This window comes from Pleurodeles waltl, chromosome 4_1 (genome assembly GCF_031143425.1).
Source record: "Pleurodeles waltl isolate 20211129_DDA chromosome 4_1, aPleWal1.hap1.20221129, whole genome shotgun sequence".
NCBI classification, from domain to species: Eukaryota; Metazoa; Chordata; class Amphibia; order Caudata; family Salamandridae; genus Pleurodeles; species Pleurodeles waltl.
The window spans coordinates 115,963,618-115,983,643 of record NC_090442.1 but is presented as its reverse complement, the minus strand read 5'-3'; positions in this window follow the sequence as shown (position 1 = coordinate 115,983,643).

The window sequence follows — 20,026 nt, the reverse complement described above, 5'->3', positions numbered from 1 at the left end:
ATTCCTGGACCTCAAGACCTGTGGAAGAAGGGGACTTAGTTTGAGAAGCACTGAAGAGTCCAAGGAGAACAGGAGCCCCTGCTAACCCGGATGAAGGTGCAAAAGAAGAACCAATGGTGAAGAACAACAGTAAGGATTGCACCTGAGAAGACAGATGTGGGATCCTGGTAGGTGCAGAAGATGTCCTTCGCTGGATGGATGAATGCAGTCTGGTTTGTGTTGCTGGATTCCGCCAACAAGCCTTGGCACAGGCTAAGCACATGGTTAGCATAAAATGGCGCTGTCTGGAACCAGGAGGGACCTGGTGGACTCTACAGAGCAGGAGGAGTCAGAGGGGGACCTCAGCAACTCAGAGAACCCTCAGAAGACCAGACAGTGTGCACAGCAGTCCCACAGCACGGGGACAAGGAAGGTGCAAAAAGAGGACCATTCAGCACTACACAAAGGGATCCCAATCCACCGGAGAGCCACTCACGAAGCTGTGCATCACAGGATAGAGTGCTGGGGGACGGAGAATGAAGAACTTCATGGAAAGATGCCAACAAGCCTTGTAAAGTGCAAACACTATGGTGCACGGGGGTACTGTCTTACGGGGCGTACCTCCACCAAAGATAGACAGTTGGACTTTAGGACCATCAGGACCACTTCAGTCCACCACTCGTGTTGCTGGATCAATGCACTTCTTCAGGAACTGGGGACACACACCACTGGTCTTTGCTGCACAGGGGTGCCTGCTGAAGCAGGGAACTGACTCATTCACTTAAAGGGAGATTCATTCATTCTACTGGTGTAGGCTGAAAACAGGCAGTCCTCAGAGGGTGCACGACCTGGAAACAGTTGCAGTTGCTGACAGGAGCTGAAGATACAATGTTGCAGAAGTTTTATTTGCTTCTTTGTTGCAGTTTATAGAGCTCCAGGAGGGTCCAGATGCAGTCCCTTTGGTAATAAGGTGAAGTAAAGGATGCAGAGGATTCCTGCTGGAGTCTTGCAATCTGACTCTGAAGAACCACCCAAGAGAGAGACCCTGAATAGCCCTGAAAGGGGGACTGGTCGGCTACACAGGTAAGCACCTACCAGGGGAGGGTTCTAATGTTGTTGTAGCCATTTTAGTTATAGCTCCCAGTCTGTTAGTTTAACACACTAGGCCGCTGTGCACTTTGACCTAGATATATTTTATTCGGCTTCGCATTGTTATCTTTACAATAACCAGTTTTACGGTCTTGTCTTATTTTCATCTCTCTAACTGTTTTTGCTTAGCCCAACACTGTGTTCTCAAACAAGACATTCTTGATCACTTTGTGCTTCAGTCAAGGCTACAGTTTGGTACATTGCCGGTGAACGTGGTAGAAGTTTAGTCTCCAACATTCGGGGAAAATACACATTCTTACGTAGGGACATTTTCTTAGAACATCAGCTGTGTTATTATAAAAACACTTCCTAGTCCCGTTACACGTTAAGAGGGAGATTCCAGCCAGGGGACCACGACTGTATGCTGATCGCTGAATGCTTCGCTGCAGATGCTAACGCAGACTACGGGCCTTTGCTCAGGTATGAGGGTTGATGTCCTCCCGGGGGAACCTGAAAGGCAGAATTAGAGCTTAACATGCTGTGCTCAGATTATGACTTAGATAGGAACTAGTCCATAACTCCTAGTGACAATATCATAGCATTATTCTTATGCTTCACTCTCCTCGTCACCATTTTGACATTGTCATATTGTGTCGTCCTGGTTATTGCAGCTCACGCTTTGCTATCTAAAATGCAGTTGTTTTATTAAACCAGTCATTAAAACTTATAGTGTTTCCTATTGTCATTTATATATGAGACTGAAGTGTGAATGAGAGAACCTGATGCGACCTGAGTGACCACGTCTTCCCTGAGAAGCCTAATATGTCATGCGCTCTGCTGGCCAATCATCCCTATCCTCTGGTAGAGATGAGGCACTGCTAGTTAGCCGGAGAAAAACCTGGATTTAGGGCGCCAAGTGTCACCCGCAGTGGTAGTCTCATTAGAGTAATGAGAGCCTACGTGACATGGCGCCGCCAACGTTTGGTCAGGCTCTAATTTTCGGGTCCTCCGGAGTATCTCTGTCTCATTATATATAATGACACCTCAATGTCGTATGCAGAGACGTCTGTGGTGCTGAGGATTTTCACTACAGCTGTGTAGGTAATCCTACTGCAACTGACAGTTGTTCAAGCTTGAACTTTAAAAGGAAACCCCATTTTGGTGTGCCTTCTCTGAGCTCATAGTGTTACTATCATGGCAAATCCCCAACAGATACAAATAGCTGTTAATATGAGACAACCTCTAACAACACACTTATTAGCAAATGGCCTAACGGCCCAGGGAGGTCCAATCACATTTGTGGTGGACGCCCATGCAGCGTATAGAACAGAACGTTTTTACTCTTGGGTCACATTTCCAGCAGTTGATGGGAACACAAAAACATTTCACCAATATACACCTGCGAATGCGCCTGGCCAATACAGAGCATACGCATATTTAGAGATACCTCTATCTTATCAAGAACATAATAATTGGCTTGATGGCACCATACCGTACACAATATTACCAGTAAGGTTAGGTCCACTAAGTAATGACAGTCCTACCTGGCCTTTATTGGCAAACCTATACACCACATCCTGCGGTTGCAAATTTAGCAGTAGCTGAGGTTCGTCGCTTATATACTGAATAATAGCAATATATAGACGATTAGTACAATTTGTGATGCAAACACTAAATACAAACCCAGCATGTGCTGCTCCAGCACATCCACATGCAGTAACTCCAGGTATAAATCCTGCAACTGTACATTCGATTATGGGTAAAGTACCCGCAAAATGCGAGGAAACTCGTTTTGGTTAGCACAGAAAATGAATACGCTGGAGGCTTTCCCCATATGGGACCTCAGGATAAACATAGAATATTAAGGATGTGCTTGCCCTTAGGGATGGTCCCTACAGTAGAAAACTGTAATACTTGGGGCACGGTATTTGCCGCTCTCTACACAACTGCACACGGTACACCGACACTTGCCAATTTACCGGAAGTGCTGAAAAAAATTCAAGATGAATATGGGGCTGCCCCAGCCTTAGATTTGGGGATGCAATGGATGGGCAATTTTCCCACAGTATCCTCAATTATTTTAAGTAACCTTAAAGGGGAAGCAGTCGAACTTGCAGTGCGCATGCGGCTTTGTGACATTCCACAACAGGATCAAGAACGAGAGCTGCCTAAAATATTAGCAGAGAACTATTCAAGTATTGGTCGAGATAGCTTAGGGGCCAGACGACAAAAACCTAAATTTCAGGGTAAATCAACAAAGATACCCCCAAGCAAGCGCCTGAGGGTAATAAGAAACGCTGGGATAAAAAGCAGCAAACTCCTAAGAAAGAGATGAGAGAATCTCCGCATATGGAGACCCCACAGAATAGGTATAATCTCAGAAATAGAGATAATATCAAAACACCTGACAGATATCAATATACTGATACACGCCAATCTCGTTCCTTTCAGGACTCATTGAAAAAAAAGAAATGAGAGAGGTGGGTTATCAGAGCGAAGAACAGAGTACGTGAAATCGAGACAGGAATCACAACGCTCTTCAGAGGTTTCTGTTAAAAAGGAAGAGAAACCCACCCAACAAAAACAATAATAAAAAAAAAAAAGTGGCAGCAGTCACAGTCCGACATGCCACAGAGGAAGAGGGTCCTCTTGAAGAACAAGAATTGGGCTCTAGCCTTGCTAGACAGCGCGGCAGAGGTCACAATAGTTCACCGGAATCTTCTAGAGTATCTGGAGGTGAAAGCAACTGATGACGTTATACAAGTATAAACTGCAGACATGCGTGTCTCCATGCCTGATAGGGTACAAAGTAACGCTACAGTTAGAAGGACACATTGAACGCACAATAGACGCCATCTTTTGGAATCAATAGTAAAAGTATATGATGTCTTGTTGGCCGAACAAGATTGGCCGCCTGACTTTTTCAGTACCTGCCATATGGAGAAGATGTCATTAAGCCTTCTTTCTCGCCCCTTGTTCCAGAGGAACTTGCTGAATCCTATTCCATTGAATGGGCTTTGGCACAAGCACCTGCATTATACAGAAATCACGTGGGATGGGATAAAGAATCCCCCTACCATGTAATCCCAATTAAAAATGAACTTCAACCACAACCGCAGTATCCTATAAAACATGAACAAAAGCACCAGTGAGAGAAATATTAACGCAATTAGAGTACCAGGGTGTGATTGAACCCTGTGTCTCACCAATGAATAACCCATTATTCCCGGTAGCTAAACCAGACCATTCATACAGAATAGTTTTATACTACAGACATTTAAACTGTCATACACGTACCTATGCTATCCAAAATTCACATAGCACAGCACTAATGAGCAACATAGTGCGTTAAAAATACAAAACAACACTAGACATTTCCAATGGGTTTTTCTGCCAGAATATAGCCCCTGAGAGTAGAGACTTAACAAGTTTCAGTGCACAAGGCTCCTAGAAAAAATTCTGTTGTTTACCTCAGGGTTATAACCTCTTCTGTGCCCAGGACGTAATGGTTACGTCCTGAGGCACAGTGCTCGTGTGCCCAGGACATAACCATTACGTCCTGGGTACAGAGCCCATTGGGAGCGCTAGCGATCCCTCTGTGGGGTTTCCCCCCACCCCACCAAGGCAGGGATTGAAGGGGAAGCCCTTCCCCTTCCACCCCGACCCCCCCACCTCCCCCTGTGACGTCAGTGAGCGATCGCGCGCTGACTATCACAGAGGCCTCCTCCTGAGCTTCCAGCGCAATCGGAAAAGAAATGCAAAGCATTTCTCTTCTGATCACGTGGAGGAGGCCGGAGAGGCTTCAAAGGGAAGGAAATGAATTTCCTTCCCTTTAGAAGTCTCGACGGAGCGTTTTAGCAGCCGGATTGCAAGCAATCCGGCTGCTAAAACGCCCAATAGACACCAGGGATTTTTTTTCTTTAGGAAATTGGCATGAGGGAGCGACCCCTTGGGCAAGCCTCTAGGCACCAGGGATCATTTTGTTTTGTTTTTGTTTTGTTTTTTAGAGGTGGGGAGCGACACCTTAGGCAAGGGTCGCTCCCCTAGGGGGCAAATTATATTTAGGCCATTTCTGCCCCTATTTTTATGAGGCCAATCTGCTCCCAAGGGGGACAGAAACCACTTAGGCACCAGGGTTTGGTGTGTGTGTATGCATGTGTTTTCTTTAGGGGAGCAGCCCCTTGGGTAATGGTCGCTCCCCATGGGGGCACATTACTGTTGGACATGTCGATGGGCCTATTTTTGGAAGGCCCATCTGCCCCCAAGGGGCAGGGGGCAGAAAGCCCACCAGGGGCCAGGGAAGTTTTTTTTTTCAAAAATAAGAGGGTGGGGTTGCAGCCATTCCTGCACCCCACATAAATGGGGCCAAAGTTGTTCTGCCCACCAGTGGGCAGATGGGGCAATTACCCCTGATCCACACCCTGGGGGGCGCATAGAGCCTACTAGATGCCAGGGAATTGAAAAAAAACAAAAAATATCGGGGTGGTGGCTACCAACCAGTATGGGCCTGGTTACGCCCCCACCTCAACTGAAGGGGGTAACACTCTTTCAGCTTTCCCCCGCACTCTAAAACATCTTATCCTACAGCAAGCAAGAAGACGTTTGATTATTTTGGGTTTTAGTTTTACATTTGGGCCATGAGAACTTGGCTTACTCTCAAAATCCTCCCACTTGGCTGCACTTTATGGACTTTGGGACGCTGCCATGTAGAAAAATCCACAAGACTAGACACATCTGAAAACTAAACATATGGGTGATTCCAGGGTGGTGTGTTTCACATGCACCCACACCATTTTTGTACCCACAATCCCCTGTAAATCTCCAACTTTGCTGGAAATCACACATTTTTCCCACGTTTTTGTGATGGAACCTTCCGGAATCTGCAGGAATCCACAAAATTCCTACCACCCAGCATTGTCTCATCTATACCGTTAAAATTCTCCTGCACTTGTCAGCTTAAAAATGCTTTTTTGCAAGCTGCCCTTTTGCACCCCCTTTGATCCCCCTCAATTTCAACATGTTTTTGGCTCTTCCCTTTCACAAGCACTTGGCCCACCTACACAAATGAGGTATCATTTTTACCGGGAGACTGAGGGGAACATTGTGTGGTATGAAATGTGTCCCAGTGCGGTGATCTCACACAGAAATGTGGGAAAAATAGAAGGCTGCTGAGCCCAGGAACAAAAACGCAGGTGCCCCCCTGCAAAAACAAGGGTTTTTGTATTTGATCATTTTGATATGTCCAGATAGTGTTGTGGGGCATTTATTTTCATGGGCGCTAGGCCTACCCACACAAGTGAGGTACCATTTTCTATCGGGAGATTTGGGGGAACGCTGGGTGTAAGGAAATTTGTGGTTCCTCTCAGATTCCAGAACTTTCTGTCATCGAAATGAACTGAAAAAGTGCTTTTTTGGCCAGATTTTGAGGTTTGCAAAGGATTCTGGGTAACAGAACCTGGTCAGATCCCCACAAGTCATCCCATCTTGGATTCCCCTAGGTGTCTAGTTTTCAGAAATGTGCTAGTTTGCTAGGTTTCCGCAGGTGCCGGCTGATCTAGAGGCCAAAATCCACAGGTAGGCACTTTGTAAAAAACACCTCTGTTTTCTGTCAAAAAATGTGATGTGTCCACGTTGTGTTTTGGGCCATTTCCTTTCATGGGCGCTAGGCCTACCCACACAAGTGAGGTACCATTTTTATCGGGTGACTTGGGGGACACTGGGTGGAAGGAAATTTGTGGCTCCTCTCAGATTCCAGAACTTTCTGTCACCAAAATTAGAGGAAAAAGTATTTTTTGGGCCACATTTTGAGGTTTGCAAAGGATTCTGGATAACAGAACCTGGTCAGATCCCCACAAGTCATCCCATCTTGGATTCCCCTAGGTGTCTAGTTTTCAGAAATGTGCTGGTTTGCTAGGTTTCCCCAGGTGCCGGCTGATCTAGAGGCCAAAATCCACAGGTAGGCACTTTGTAAAAAACACCTCTGTTTTCTGTCAAAAAATGTGATGTGTCCATGTTGTGTTTTGGGCCATTTCCTTTCATGGGCGCTAGGCCTACCCACACAAGTGAGGTACCATTTTTATCGGTAGACTTGGGGGAACGCTGGGTGGAAGGAAATTTGTGGCTCCTCTCAGATTCCAGAACTTTCTGTCACCGAAATCAGAGGAAAAGGTGTTTTTTTGGTCAAATTTTGAGGTTTGCAAAGGATTCTGGGTAACAGAACCTTGTCAGATCCCCACAAGTCACCCCATATTCTATTTCCCTAGGTGTCTAGTTTTAAAAAATGCGCTGGTTTGCTAGGTTTCCCCAGGTGCCAACTGAGCTAGAGGCCAAAATCCACAGGTAGGCACTTTGCAAAAAAGACCTCTGTTTTCTGTGAAAAAATGTGATGTGTCCACGTTGTGTTTTGGGCCATTTCCTTTTGTGGGCGCTAGGCCTACCCACACAAGTGAGGTACCATTTTTATCGGGAGACTTGGGGGGACACAGAATTGCAAAACAAGTGTTATTGCCCCTTGTTTTTCTCTATTTTTTTTTCTTCCAAATGTAAGGCAGTGTGTAAAAAAGATGTCTATTTGAGAAATGCCCTGTAATTCACATGCTAGTATGGGCACCCCGGAATTCAGAGATGTGCAAATAACCACTGCTTCTCCACACCTTATCTTGTGGCCATTTTGGAAATACAAAGGTTTTCTTGATACCTCTTTTTCACTTTTAATATTTCAGCAAATGAATTGCTGTATACCCAGTATAGAATAAAAACCAATTGCAAGGTGCAGCTGATGAACCTACAAGCCCTATATATCCCCGCAACCAGTTGAGTCCAGCTGACGTAACGGTATATTGCTTTAAAAAAAACGTGGAGAAAAATGGCTGTTTTTTTTACCTCAATTTCAAATTTTCTTTATTTCAGCTGTTATTTTCTGTAGGAAACACTTGCAGGATCTACACAAATGACCCCTTGCTGATTGCAGAATTTTGTCTACTTTCCAGAAATGTTTAGCCAGCTATGTCCCAATAAAATTTCAAAATTGTATTGAAAAATTGGGTTTTCCAATTCAAGTCTGCATGTTCCTGAAAGCTGGGAAGATGGTGATCTTGCCTCCGCAAACCCTTTGTTGATGCCATATTCAGGGAAAAAACCACTTCCCATTTGTTTGAAAAAAACAAAATGTTCACTGTATTTTGGCTAATTTCTTGGTCTCCTTCAGGGGAACCCACAAAGTCTGGGTACCTCTAGAATCCCTGGGATGTTGGAAAAAAAGGACACAAATTTAGCTTGGGTAGCTTATGTGAACAAAATGTTATGAGGGCCTAAGTGCGAACTTCCCCAAATAGCCAAAAAAAGGCTCGCAACAGGAGGGGGAAAAGGCCTTTTCAGCGAAGGGGATAAGAACAGCCCCGGGCTGTTCGCAGCTCGTGTCACTGCTATATTTCACGAGATTGACCCAGAAGCATTGTCCTATGTAGATGATATATACCTGACAGATGATGAATTACTACAACACTTAAGACGGGTAGCCCGCATTGTTGTAGGGTTTGCCAAATTTGGCTACAAATTTAACTTTAAAAAAACAAAAATAGCCTTCCTCAGCGTCCTGTTCCTAGGATATGAGCTGTCAAGTGAAGGGAAGAGCCTAGCGCCACAATTCTTAGAGAAGTGCGCACAGTTACAACCACTGAATACGATCAAAAAACTCCAATCATTATTGAGTTTCTTAAATTTTGGCAGAACCTACATTTCAGATTATGCTGCACACATAAAACCTTTATTTGACTTAATCTGTCCCTATTTTTCAAGTAAATTCTGGACAATCAAACATACGCGCATTCTTCGAGAGTTGCAGACAGACATGCTTGCGGCTCAACATTTACACACAAGGGACAACAAAACACATTTGGTCATCAGAGTAATAGCTGGGGCCATCGGTTTCACCTATGTGACGTTTAATGAAGGTGAGAGTGCGGATTGCATATAAATCGCATTTGTACTCAGCAGCAGAACAACGCTTTGCTCCCACAGAGAAAATTCTCACTGCTGTACAGATGGCTGTCATTAAAGAAAGACCTCTTGCCCAAGGAAAATGCATTATTGTTGTTTCTTCAATCCCAGCCCTAGAGGCAGTTAAAAAAGCTAGCATTCCAAACGCAAAAGCATTACATCCACGTTGGATACAATAGGCTACGTCTCTGACAGCCACTGATGTAGACTACATTTTTGACCCAAAGTTACAAACTCAGGAATTTCTACAATATGAAATAGAATATCCGGTTCCAGCAAATACTTTGTCTATTGATCATTATCACAGAGTCATGTACACCCATGGCTCAGCACAACCTGCAATTGGAACTAAACATCAATATTCTGCTGCTTGCGCAGTCGTAGGTGGCTATATGAAGGGCGATAAATGTTGCCCTCTACATACCTTTACACAGACCCTAGGGGATTGTACAGCACAGTTGGCTAAGCTAAAAGCTCTGCTGATGGCACTGGAACACACGGATCCGGCACAGCCTACGCTGATTGTTTGTAATTCATATTACTGTGTCCAGTCCTTTAATGAATACCTGTATTATTGGCACCAGAATAGGTTCAGAGATTCCAAAGGCAACATCATTAAACACAGACTACTGTGGGGGAAAGTAGCTGACCTGAAAGAGACACTACCGAATGTCCATGTTGTACATACACCTGGACACCAGCGGCTTGGAATATATGTTGCTGGAAATGAATTGGCTGATGAAGCCGCAAAGTCAGCAGTGGCAGTAACCACTGTAGCTGCAGTGACTCGTTCGAGTTCCAAACAGGATGCAGACATTTGGGCTGCCGTGACAGCTACGGCTGATGGTACGCCCCATCCTAAAGGATTTCCTAACAAATATCATTATCGTATGGGAAGTATGCTGAATGCTGAAGTTAAGATACCAGGCGTGGGTGTACGAGATATCCCCAACAAAGTTATAAGACAGCAGCGCATGAAGGGGTGGCATCTACCCATGCTGGTGTGGCTGCTACAATTTCAATCTTGCAAGCCTGCTATTGGTGGCCAGGTCTCTACAAAGAGACTAAGCAGTATGTCCTTTGTTGTGACATCTGTCAACAAATAAAAGCTTCCACTGCCAAGCGCTTGCCGCAGACACCCTTCTTAATTTTAAACAAACCATTACAATATGTGTACTTGGACCACTGTCGTCCCTTATCACCTGATAGTGCATACAAATATATTTTAGTCGCTGTTGATTCATGCTCCAGATTTGTATGGGTGTGGCCACAAGGCTCGGCTGACGCTCGGACTGTTATTAAAGATTTGCAAATCTTTATCGGTACATATGTAGTTGCGGCCTTCCATTTGGATTAGGGCACTGCTTTCGCCTCAAGGGCATTCAGGGACACCATGGCTTAGTTGGGGGTCCAACTCCAGTACTCGTCTCCATTTCATCCCGAGGGAAATAGTGTCGGGGAGCGATTAAGCTGTGATTTGAAGCAATCCTTAACAGCGAGAGTCTTAGGTACAGGTCATGGTTGGCTTAACCACCAGTATGGAGTCCAGAGAGCACTACATAATCTGCCTACAAGGTCCCTGGGGGGGTCGTACTTCATATGAGTGCCTGTTCGGAACTCAAATGAATGTTCTGGATCTTGATGGTCCTGGAGTGGAGGCAGCAGAAATAACTTTTGACGTAAATGAAAGTGTCACTGTCTTACAGGAATTGCAACAGTTCTGTGGTGATAATTCTTCCAAAAGTGCCCCCTCCACAGGAATTAATGATGTGCGTGTAACATCTACCGGCTGGATTCCCAGAGTTGGAGATCTTGTACATGAAAAAGTTGTAGTGAAAAAGGAATTTGGCCCTTCTTATCAAGCACCAGTCCCTGTACTAGAGATACACGGTACCAGAACTGTTGTTCTACCACCATTGGCAGGGGCCAAAGAAAATCGTTTCGTCACTGTTGACAATGTCAAGCTACACAATGTGGCCGATCCTTTACAGCCGACCAAGAGGAACATCCAGTAGTTCCCGAATCCCTCTCACTACTGGCGAAGAAGTTCCTCTACAAGTTGTTTACACCAACACCGACACCTCTCCGAGCATGGGGAGGGTGGACGATGATCTTGCATTAGTTCCACTAACGTCAACTAATTTAGAAACATTTGACCAAGTCAACTCGACTTCAAGCCAAATGGATGGTGCTGTCTATAGTGTGCCACCGCAGGAAACACCAACTCCACCACTGACAACGGCCCCACCATTTGCATGAACTGACTCTGGTTATTTTGTAGACTTCAGCGATGATTTCTCAGACTTATACGCCTCTTCGACAGCTGATTTGTCAAGTACACGTAAGCTAACAAACTGGCTCAAAGAAACGTATTTTATTTTTCCATGGAATTATCTATGGCTCTCTTTGACAGTCCTAGAATTTCTACTTTGGATTGGTTTTGTCATTACCATTTTGTTGTTAATACATGGTCATTTTTTACCTGAACGATCAACAGTTGAACTGGTGGAAGAGGTTTTGAAACCGCATTTTTCTTCACATAAAGTCCGGGGAAACTTATCCTTTGTGAACATTTCGGCAGTGCCAATTCCTGATTGGATTGTTTGGGACAAAGTAATGTTTGATATATATAGTATGTGTTCAAATTATCAATGAATGATGTAGGGATACCAGGCATTGTTTCTGATGATTGGGATGTGAAACAGTTGATTCTATGATGACTGAATTGAAATATTATACTGTCTTTGAAAACAAAGACGTTTACCAATTTAAAGAAAATTATGGTGATATGTTTTGCTATAATTATTATGGGCACCATTTCATACATAGAGCTAGCAGTCCCAAAACTGTTTTTAATTACACGCAATGGGAACAGTGCCCGACTCCGACGCAAGGGAGTTCCAAAACATATTCTGAAAAGTTTGCATATTTTTCTGGGCACAATCAAAAGAATGCTGTCTCATAATATTTTAAAGTACCATCTACTAAGGATATACACATGTTATTGACCAATACGAAATGTATATATTCGGAATCCTTTGTTTCCCGGTTATCGATAGACGGCTATGAATATTGGTCCAAATCAATTGATCTGAAAAGTGTCTGGGAAACAAAAAATTGGCAAATTAAGGGAAAAGAAACATTGTTTAGAGCATGCCCCATTCCGGTACAAATGATCTTTTTAAATGAAACAGTGTTACAAACAAGTTGTTAAGGCTTAGCAACAATCAGGGAATTAAACATGCCCAGTATACCTGCCCCTACAAAATTTTACAAATGGCAAAAGTATACGAATCTAACGGAAGATGAGCTCCATTAGTGGGTCCAGAATGGTATGTTTTATGCTTCATTAACACGTCCAGGTGGGTGGTTATTGTGGCCAATAGATACCAATGGGTGTCATCAATGTTTTATTAACTCCTTGGGGGGTTTTAGGACGAGTAGGCCAGACCCTCACTATATATCACCAGAGCATGCAGATATAATTACAACATATAGTGTGGGAAAATTATGCCAACAGTGGCTAAAATCATCCTCACTGAACGTGGTTAGAGAACACCTCAATCTCCTGTCTAACTCCACTGACTTACAAGATTTCTTGTCAGGCCCTAGAACACCACGTAAGAAGCGTATACAATGAGATTTGGAAACTTTAATAACAAGAGGCTGTTGCCCGGTTAAGGCAAATAGACCAGGAAAATTTCAAAAAGGCAATAGCTGTTGTGGATAATGGGATTAACGCTTTGTCCGACCGGATATATACCATTAATAATATTGTCTCTTCTGCTATAGACATTATATCAACTGATATGTCTTCCTTACACCCTGGACAGAGTTAGATCAGGTCCATTATGCAGTTGGGTTGGACGCTTCAAACATTGAAGATGGGTCGCGTTCCATGGCAGCACGTCGGTGCAAGGGAGATATTTTCCCCTTTTAATCTGACGCGACAACAACAACTAATGGCTAAGAAGGAAGCGACTCATGTCATGCTTAACATTGAGACATTAGAAAATGTGCCTTTTACCGTGGCCGAAATACCATCTGCTGAGTGGTTAATACATGGGGTTATTAATCTGCCTATTTCTACACTATAATTCACCTCCTGTTTAAAACACATTCCGGTAGGCAGATATGAAAAGCTGAGAGATAGTTACATCCATGAGGTGTGGGAGCTTCCCTTCTCGTACAAATGCTGCAATGGAATGAAAGATGTCTTTCTTAACGGTAGTGAATGCAAAGTCAGCCATTCTATGATTTGTAGACAGCTGTCCTTGCATGGGGTGTGTAACGGCTCGGCTGCAAACTTGGCTTGTTATCTTAAGGGAGTCCCAGTCCCTTTGATTAGACCAACGTTCCAGGTGCTTTCAAACGGCAGCTACGTCCTTCTCAATAGTGAAGGCTGTTGTGGCATGCGGGCCGGAATAGTTTACATTGTTTCGGTCTCTAAGGTCGTTACATGCTGCGGGAACGTACTGTTTCCCCCCACTAAATTTAAGGAGGTAGCTGATATTTGGCCTTACATTGCTACTTCAAATGTGAATTTTGACATGTTGAGTAGACTCAAGGCTTCACTGTTTCAAAAGCATGTGGCCCTTACATTTGTGCGTGAGACCTACGCACTTCAAGTGGCAAGGTCATCATCAGAAATACAGTCCCTGTTAAATACGAACTTTCTGAGACACTCTGGTGAACTCGTGGGACGAATATTTAATGCGTCCAGCATGACTGGAATCGCACATTTTTTTAAAGCTGTTGGTTCTGGTTTCGTTCACACCTTCTCCTCCATATTCGGTTTGATACTTTCAGCTATCCACTCAATTTTCTGTAGTATTTTTGGGGGATTTCTGATAACTTTGGCTTTATTAACTGGCATTCTGCTGTTGCTGTTGTTTATGCACAATGGCTGTCACGCCGCAACGAGGAGAAATGACGGCGCTCCCATCAGCGCAGCTGTGTCCTGAACGTATGATACAGCATTTTGGAGCAACACTCCTGGAGCAATTGGGGTGTGACTGGTCTTTGTCATTCAGACCGGTTCTGAATTGTGTGCAGCCCGTGTTTTGGTGCCTCTGGTGCTCTTTCAAACATACACTGAAAGTTTGTCTTTCACAGCAGCACCCCCCAGCATTAGATGCTGATCTGTTGATGTTCTAGTTGAGGGATCATTACCAGACATGCGCACTGAGGTTGCGTTTGCTGCGTGAAGCTAATTATGAGTTACCTTTCCTGGACGAAGTTGCCGACGACTCATCAATGGGCACTCCACGGGATGCCGCCTTGGTTAACACTGGGGCTATGGAGCACACTTGCTCCTTGATAATTTTTGGCACGGACTTTCCGGTTCTGGCACCTGCCGAAGTGGAAGATCTCCTGTTCTCCATGGCCCGTACTTAGTTTGGAACTTTTCTAAATTGGCATGTCTTTTGAATTCGGTTATAAGTCACGTGTTCATGTTTTAAATTGCCATGTAGTATGCATGTGTGTCCTATATATATCTTAGGTTGAGCTTTTAGCAATTACATTTAGTTTTGGCTTTGAACCGCTTTCAACCGACAAGGGGAATGTGTTGTGTAGTCATTTTATTTATAGCTCCATGCCCGTTAGTTTAACACACTAGGCCGCTGTGCACTTTGACCTAGACATATTTATTTGGCTTCGCATTGTTATTTTCACAATAACCAGCTTTACGGTCTTGTTTTATTTTCATTGATCTAACTGTTTTTGCTTGGCCCAGTACTGTGTTCTCAAACAAGACATTCTTGTCACTTTGTGCTTCAGTCAAGGCTACAGTTTGGTACATTGCCAGTGAACGTGGTAGACGTTTAGTCTCCAAAATTCATAGAAAATACACATCCTTACGTAGGGACATTTTCTTAGAACATCAGCTGTGGTATTATAAAAACACTTCCTAGTCCCGTGACACATTAAGAGGGAGATTCCAGCCAGGGAACCACAACTGTATGCTGATCGCTGAATGCTTTGCTGCAGATGCTAACGCAGACTACAGCCTTTGCTTAGGTATGAGGGTTGATGTCCTCCTCCTGGGGGAACCTGAAAGGCAGAATTAGAGCTTAACATGCTGTGCTCAGATTATGACTTAGATAGGAACTAGTCCATAACTCCTAGTGACAATATGATAGCGTTATTCTTATGCTTCACTCTCCTCGTCACCATTTTAATATTGTCATGTTGTGTCGTCCTGGTTATTGCAGCTCATGCTTTGCTATCTAAAATGCAGTCGTTTTATTAAACCAGTCATTAAAACTTATACTGTTTCTTATTGTCATTTATATATGAGACCGAAGTGTGAATGAGAGAACCGGGTGCAACCTGAGTGACCATGATTTCCCTGACAGCCTAATATGTCATGGGCTCGGCTGCCCAATCATCCCGATCCTCTGGTAGAGATGAGGCACTGCAAGTTAGCCAGAGAAAAACCCAGAGTAAGGGCGGCCGGTGTTACCCACGGCCGGTGTTATCCACAGTGGGTCAGACTCAGTCTCCCACACCATGGACGATCTTGCTGCTCAAAATCCAGTAGTCTCATGAGAGTAATGAGAGCCTACACGACAATGTCACCTGCTGGCACGGGTCACTCAGATGATCCCAGAGTGCCTGTCAACCTGGAATCCAAGATAGCAAAACCCAGGGACACTGTGGAGGCGCTCCGAGCACCACCCCTGGTGTGGTGATAGACAGGGGAGTGGTCACTCCCCTTTCCTTTGTCCAGTTTCACACCAGAGTAGGGACTGTGGGTCCCTGAACCGGTTTAGACTAGATTATGCAAGGATGGCACCATCTGTGCCCTTCAAAGCATTTCCAGAGGCTCTGGGAGGCTATCCTTCCCATACCTGTAACACCTCTTTCGAAAAGGAGAGGGTGCACAGGAGGGTGGAAACCTGCCTGTGAGGTGGCAGCTGCTTGAGCTGTCTGGAAAACCTTAGAAGGCTGTTATGGCATGGTATCATACGACAAATGCTTGAAAAAGCATTGGGGTATGATTCCAACATGTTTGATACCAAACATTGCGATATTCTGAGTTTCCATTGTGAAGCTGTACATAGGTAGTGACCTATGTCCAGTGCTGGCATACAATGGCATCCCCGCACTCATGAGGTCCCAGAAAATGGTCCTGGGTGATGTGGGAGCACCTCTGCTAGTGCAGGGATGGCCTCACACACAGGTAATCTGCACCCAGCCTTCAGTGTTGGAAGGCCTGACGTATGGGTGACGTATAAGTGACGTGGTGCAGTGTAAATGGCAGTGAAGGGGTGAATGGACCATTTCACACAGGTTGCAATGACAGTCCTGTAGAAACCTTCATATGGGCTCCCTATGGGTGACAAAAGAAATGCTGCAGCCCATAGGGATCCCCTGGAATCCCAATGCCCTGGGTACCAAGGTACCATATACTAGGGACTTATAAGGGGTGACCAGTATGCCAATTTTTGGCGAAATACTGGGTTACCAGTATGTAGTGACACTATTTAGCAGAGAGAGAGCATATTCGCTGGGGTCCTGGTTAGTAGGATCTCAGTGGACACAGTCAAACACATTGACATCATGCAGAAAGTGGGGGTAACATGCAAAAAAGAGGGTACTTTCCTACAATAGTTTACTATGAACCACCAAGGGAGACTGCTGCCAGTTCTCCTCTTCCAAATACAGCTCCAGTTTTTGTACAAACGGCTTCTTTATATTTTGCCAATGTTAATGACTCTTTCATCGACTCATCTGCCTCTTCTGCAACAAGACTGTCAAGAGGACGTAAGCTGATAATTTGACTCAAAATGAACTATTTTATTTATCCATGGAACTATATGTGGCTCTTATTAACTGGCCTTGCCTTCCTTCATTGGACTGGGTTTGTCATTGTTTTTTTCCTATTAATATATGGTCATTACCTTTCTGAATACTCTACAGTTGAACTGGTGGATGAGGTCCTAAAACCACAATTTTCCTCCTATGAGATCAGCAGAGACTTGTCCCTGGTGAACATTTCATCTATACCAATTCCTAATGGGAATGTTTGGGATAAAGTATATTTTGATATATATGGCCCAACCAAGGTTATTCAAATTCCATACATATTTAAACGTTCAATGAATGATGTAATAACACATGGAGTTGTTTCCGATGATTGGGATGTTAAAACAGTTGAGCCTATGTTATGTGAACTAGAGTATTTTACTGTATTCAAAAGCAAAGATGTTTATCAATCACAAGAAAATTATGGAGACATGTTCTGTTACAGTTATTACAGGCATCATTACATTCATAGAGCAAGTACCCCAAAGACAGTTTTTAATTATACATAAAGGGAACATTGTCCAACTCCTCCAGTGGGGATTTCTGAAACATACTCTGAAAAATTTGCACATTTTTCTGGGCACAGTGTTAAAAATGGTGATTTGTGTTATTTCAAATTGCCTATAAAGTAAATGCACATATTTTATTAACTGCTATACAACTTATTTATTCTGATTCCTTTGAGTCCCAGTTGGCTATAGAAGGCTACGATTATTGGCTGAAGTCGATTGATTTAAAAAGTGTATGGGTAACTAACAATTGGCAAATAAGGGGAATGAAGCTTTATTTAGAGCATGACTGATACCTGTTCAAATGATATCTTAAATGAAATTGTACAACAGACAAGTTGTTTAGGCCTGGCAAAAATTAAGGAATTGAATGAGCCCACTGTCTCCACCCGGCCAAATTCTATAAAGGGCAAAAATATATTAATGCAACTGAAGATCAGCTTTATGGGTGGGTCCAAAATGGAAAGTTTAACACATTACTTCCAAGTCCTGGTGGGTGGTTATTGTTGCCAGTGGACATAAATGTGTGTCATACATGTTTTGTAAACTCCCCAAGGGTGAGCAGTTTAGAATGAATAGACCAGACTCTTGCTATGTGTCATCTGAACATTCGGCAGTGGTAACAACATACAGTGCAGGGACATTATGCCAGCAATGGTTAAAACGTTCCTCACTATATGTTGTTAAAGAACACCTCAGTCTCCTGTCTAATAACACAGACTTGCAGGATTTCCTGTTCGGCCACAGAAGACAACGTAAAAAGTGCTTCTTATATGCAGTTTCTAATGACATTTGAAAACTTTCCAAACAAGAAGCTGCTGCCCGGTAAAGGCAAACAGATCAGGAAAATTAACAGAAACCATTGGCTGTTGTAGATAATGGGATTAACACCTTGTCCAACCACATATACACATTAAACAACATTGTTTTATCTGCGATAGACGTTGTGAAAAGTGACATGTCATTTTTACAACATGGACAGGGCCAGCTCAGGTCCATTATGCAGCCGGGCTGGACACTGCAAACACAGAAATCTCGCTGCGTTCTCTGGCATCATGTCATCGAAAGGCGTATTTATTTCAGCATTTAATTTGACACAACATAAACAAATAATGGTTAAGAAGGAAGCAACATGTTATGTTAAACATCGAGAAATTAGAAAAGTTGCATTTTACTGTGGCTGACACACCATCTGATGAATAATTCATACATGGGGTTATCAATCTGCTTATTTCAACACTGCAATTCATTAAGACACATTCCAGTAGGCAGATATGAAAGGCTAGGAGACAGTTACATTCATGAGGCGTGGGAGCTCCCCTCTTCGCACAAGTGTCTCAATAGCATGAAAGAGGTCTTTCTTAGAGGCAATGAATGCAAGACTTCTGTGAGACAATCATTGGTTTTCAGGCAGCTGTCCTTGCACGGGGTGTATAACACTCCAGCAGCTAATTTAGCCTGCTAGCTGAAGAGAGTTCCAGTCCCCTTGATTATACCAGTGTTCCAGGTGCTCTCTAATGGAAGCTGCATGCTTCTTAACAGTGAGAGCTATTGTGGAATGGGGTCCGGAATTGCTTAGGTTGTTTCAATCTCCCAAATCATCACCTATTGCTTTAAAGTCCTTTATTCCCTTACGCAACAGGCAAAAGTAGCAGATATTTGGCCCCAGATTGCTACTTCAACTGTAAATTTCAACAGATTAAGCAAACTAAAGGCTTTAATCTTTCAAAAACATGTGGAACTGACATCTGCATGCGAGACCTATGCACTCCAAGTGGCAAGGGCATCTGCAGAAATATTGTCCCTTTTAAATACAAAGTTTCAGAGGCACTATGATGAACTCGTTGGACAAGTACTGGGATTGTACAATTCTTTAAGGCTGTTGGTCCTGGTTTCATTACCACTTTCTCCTCTATATTTGGGATAATACCTTCAGACATACACTCAATATTTTTTAGTATTTTCGTAGGATTTCCAATTAGTTTGGCTATAGTAGGTAGAATCTTGCTGCTGCCTTTTTTTATTCACAATGTCTGTCCCACCACAACAAGGATGACTCATGGCCCTTCCACCAGCACAACTGTCATGAACTGAGTGATGCAGTAATTCAGAGCACCACTCCTGGAAGAACTGGAGTGCATCTGATCTTTGTCATTCAGACTGGTTTTTCATTGTGTGCAGCCCGTGTTTTGATGCCTCTAGTGCCTTTTCGAATGTGAACTAAAATGTTGTCTTTCTATGCGGAGCGCTTACTTTTATTGGATGCTGATCTGTTGATGTTCTCGCGGAAGGATCATTACCAGACTTGCAAGCTGAGGGTGTGTTTGCTAAGGGAAGCTGGAGAGCTGCTCTTCGCGGATCATGCAGCTCTTAACTCAACATCGGGCACACCATAGAATGCTGCTTCCTCAACTGGAGCTCAGGCTTTAGAACGTGAGTGCCCCTTGGATTTCCTTGGCACCAATATGGTCACATTACCACCTGCCAAAGTGAAAGATTTCCTTTTTTCAATTATCCCAGCTACAATTGGAGATTTTTAAACTGACACTGACTTTTAAATTCTGCTTCATTGGCGCCACTGCTAAGCTTCGAAATTAACCACTTAATTTTTTTAATTGAAAGCATTGCATTTTAGTTGC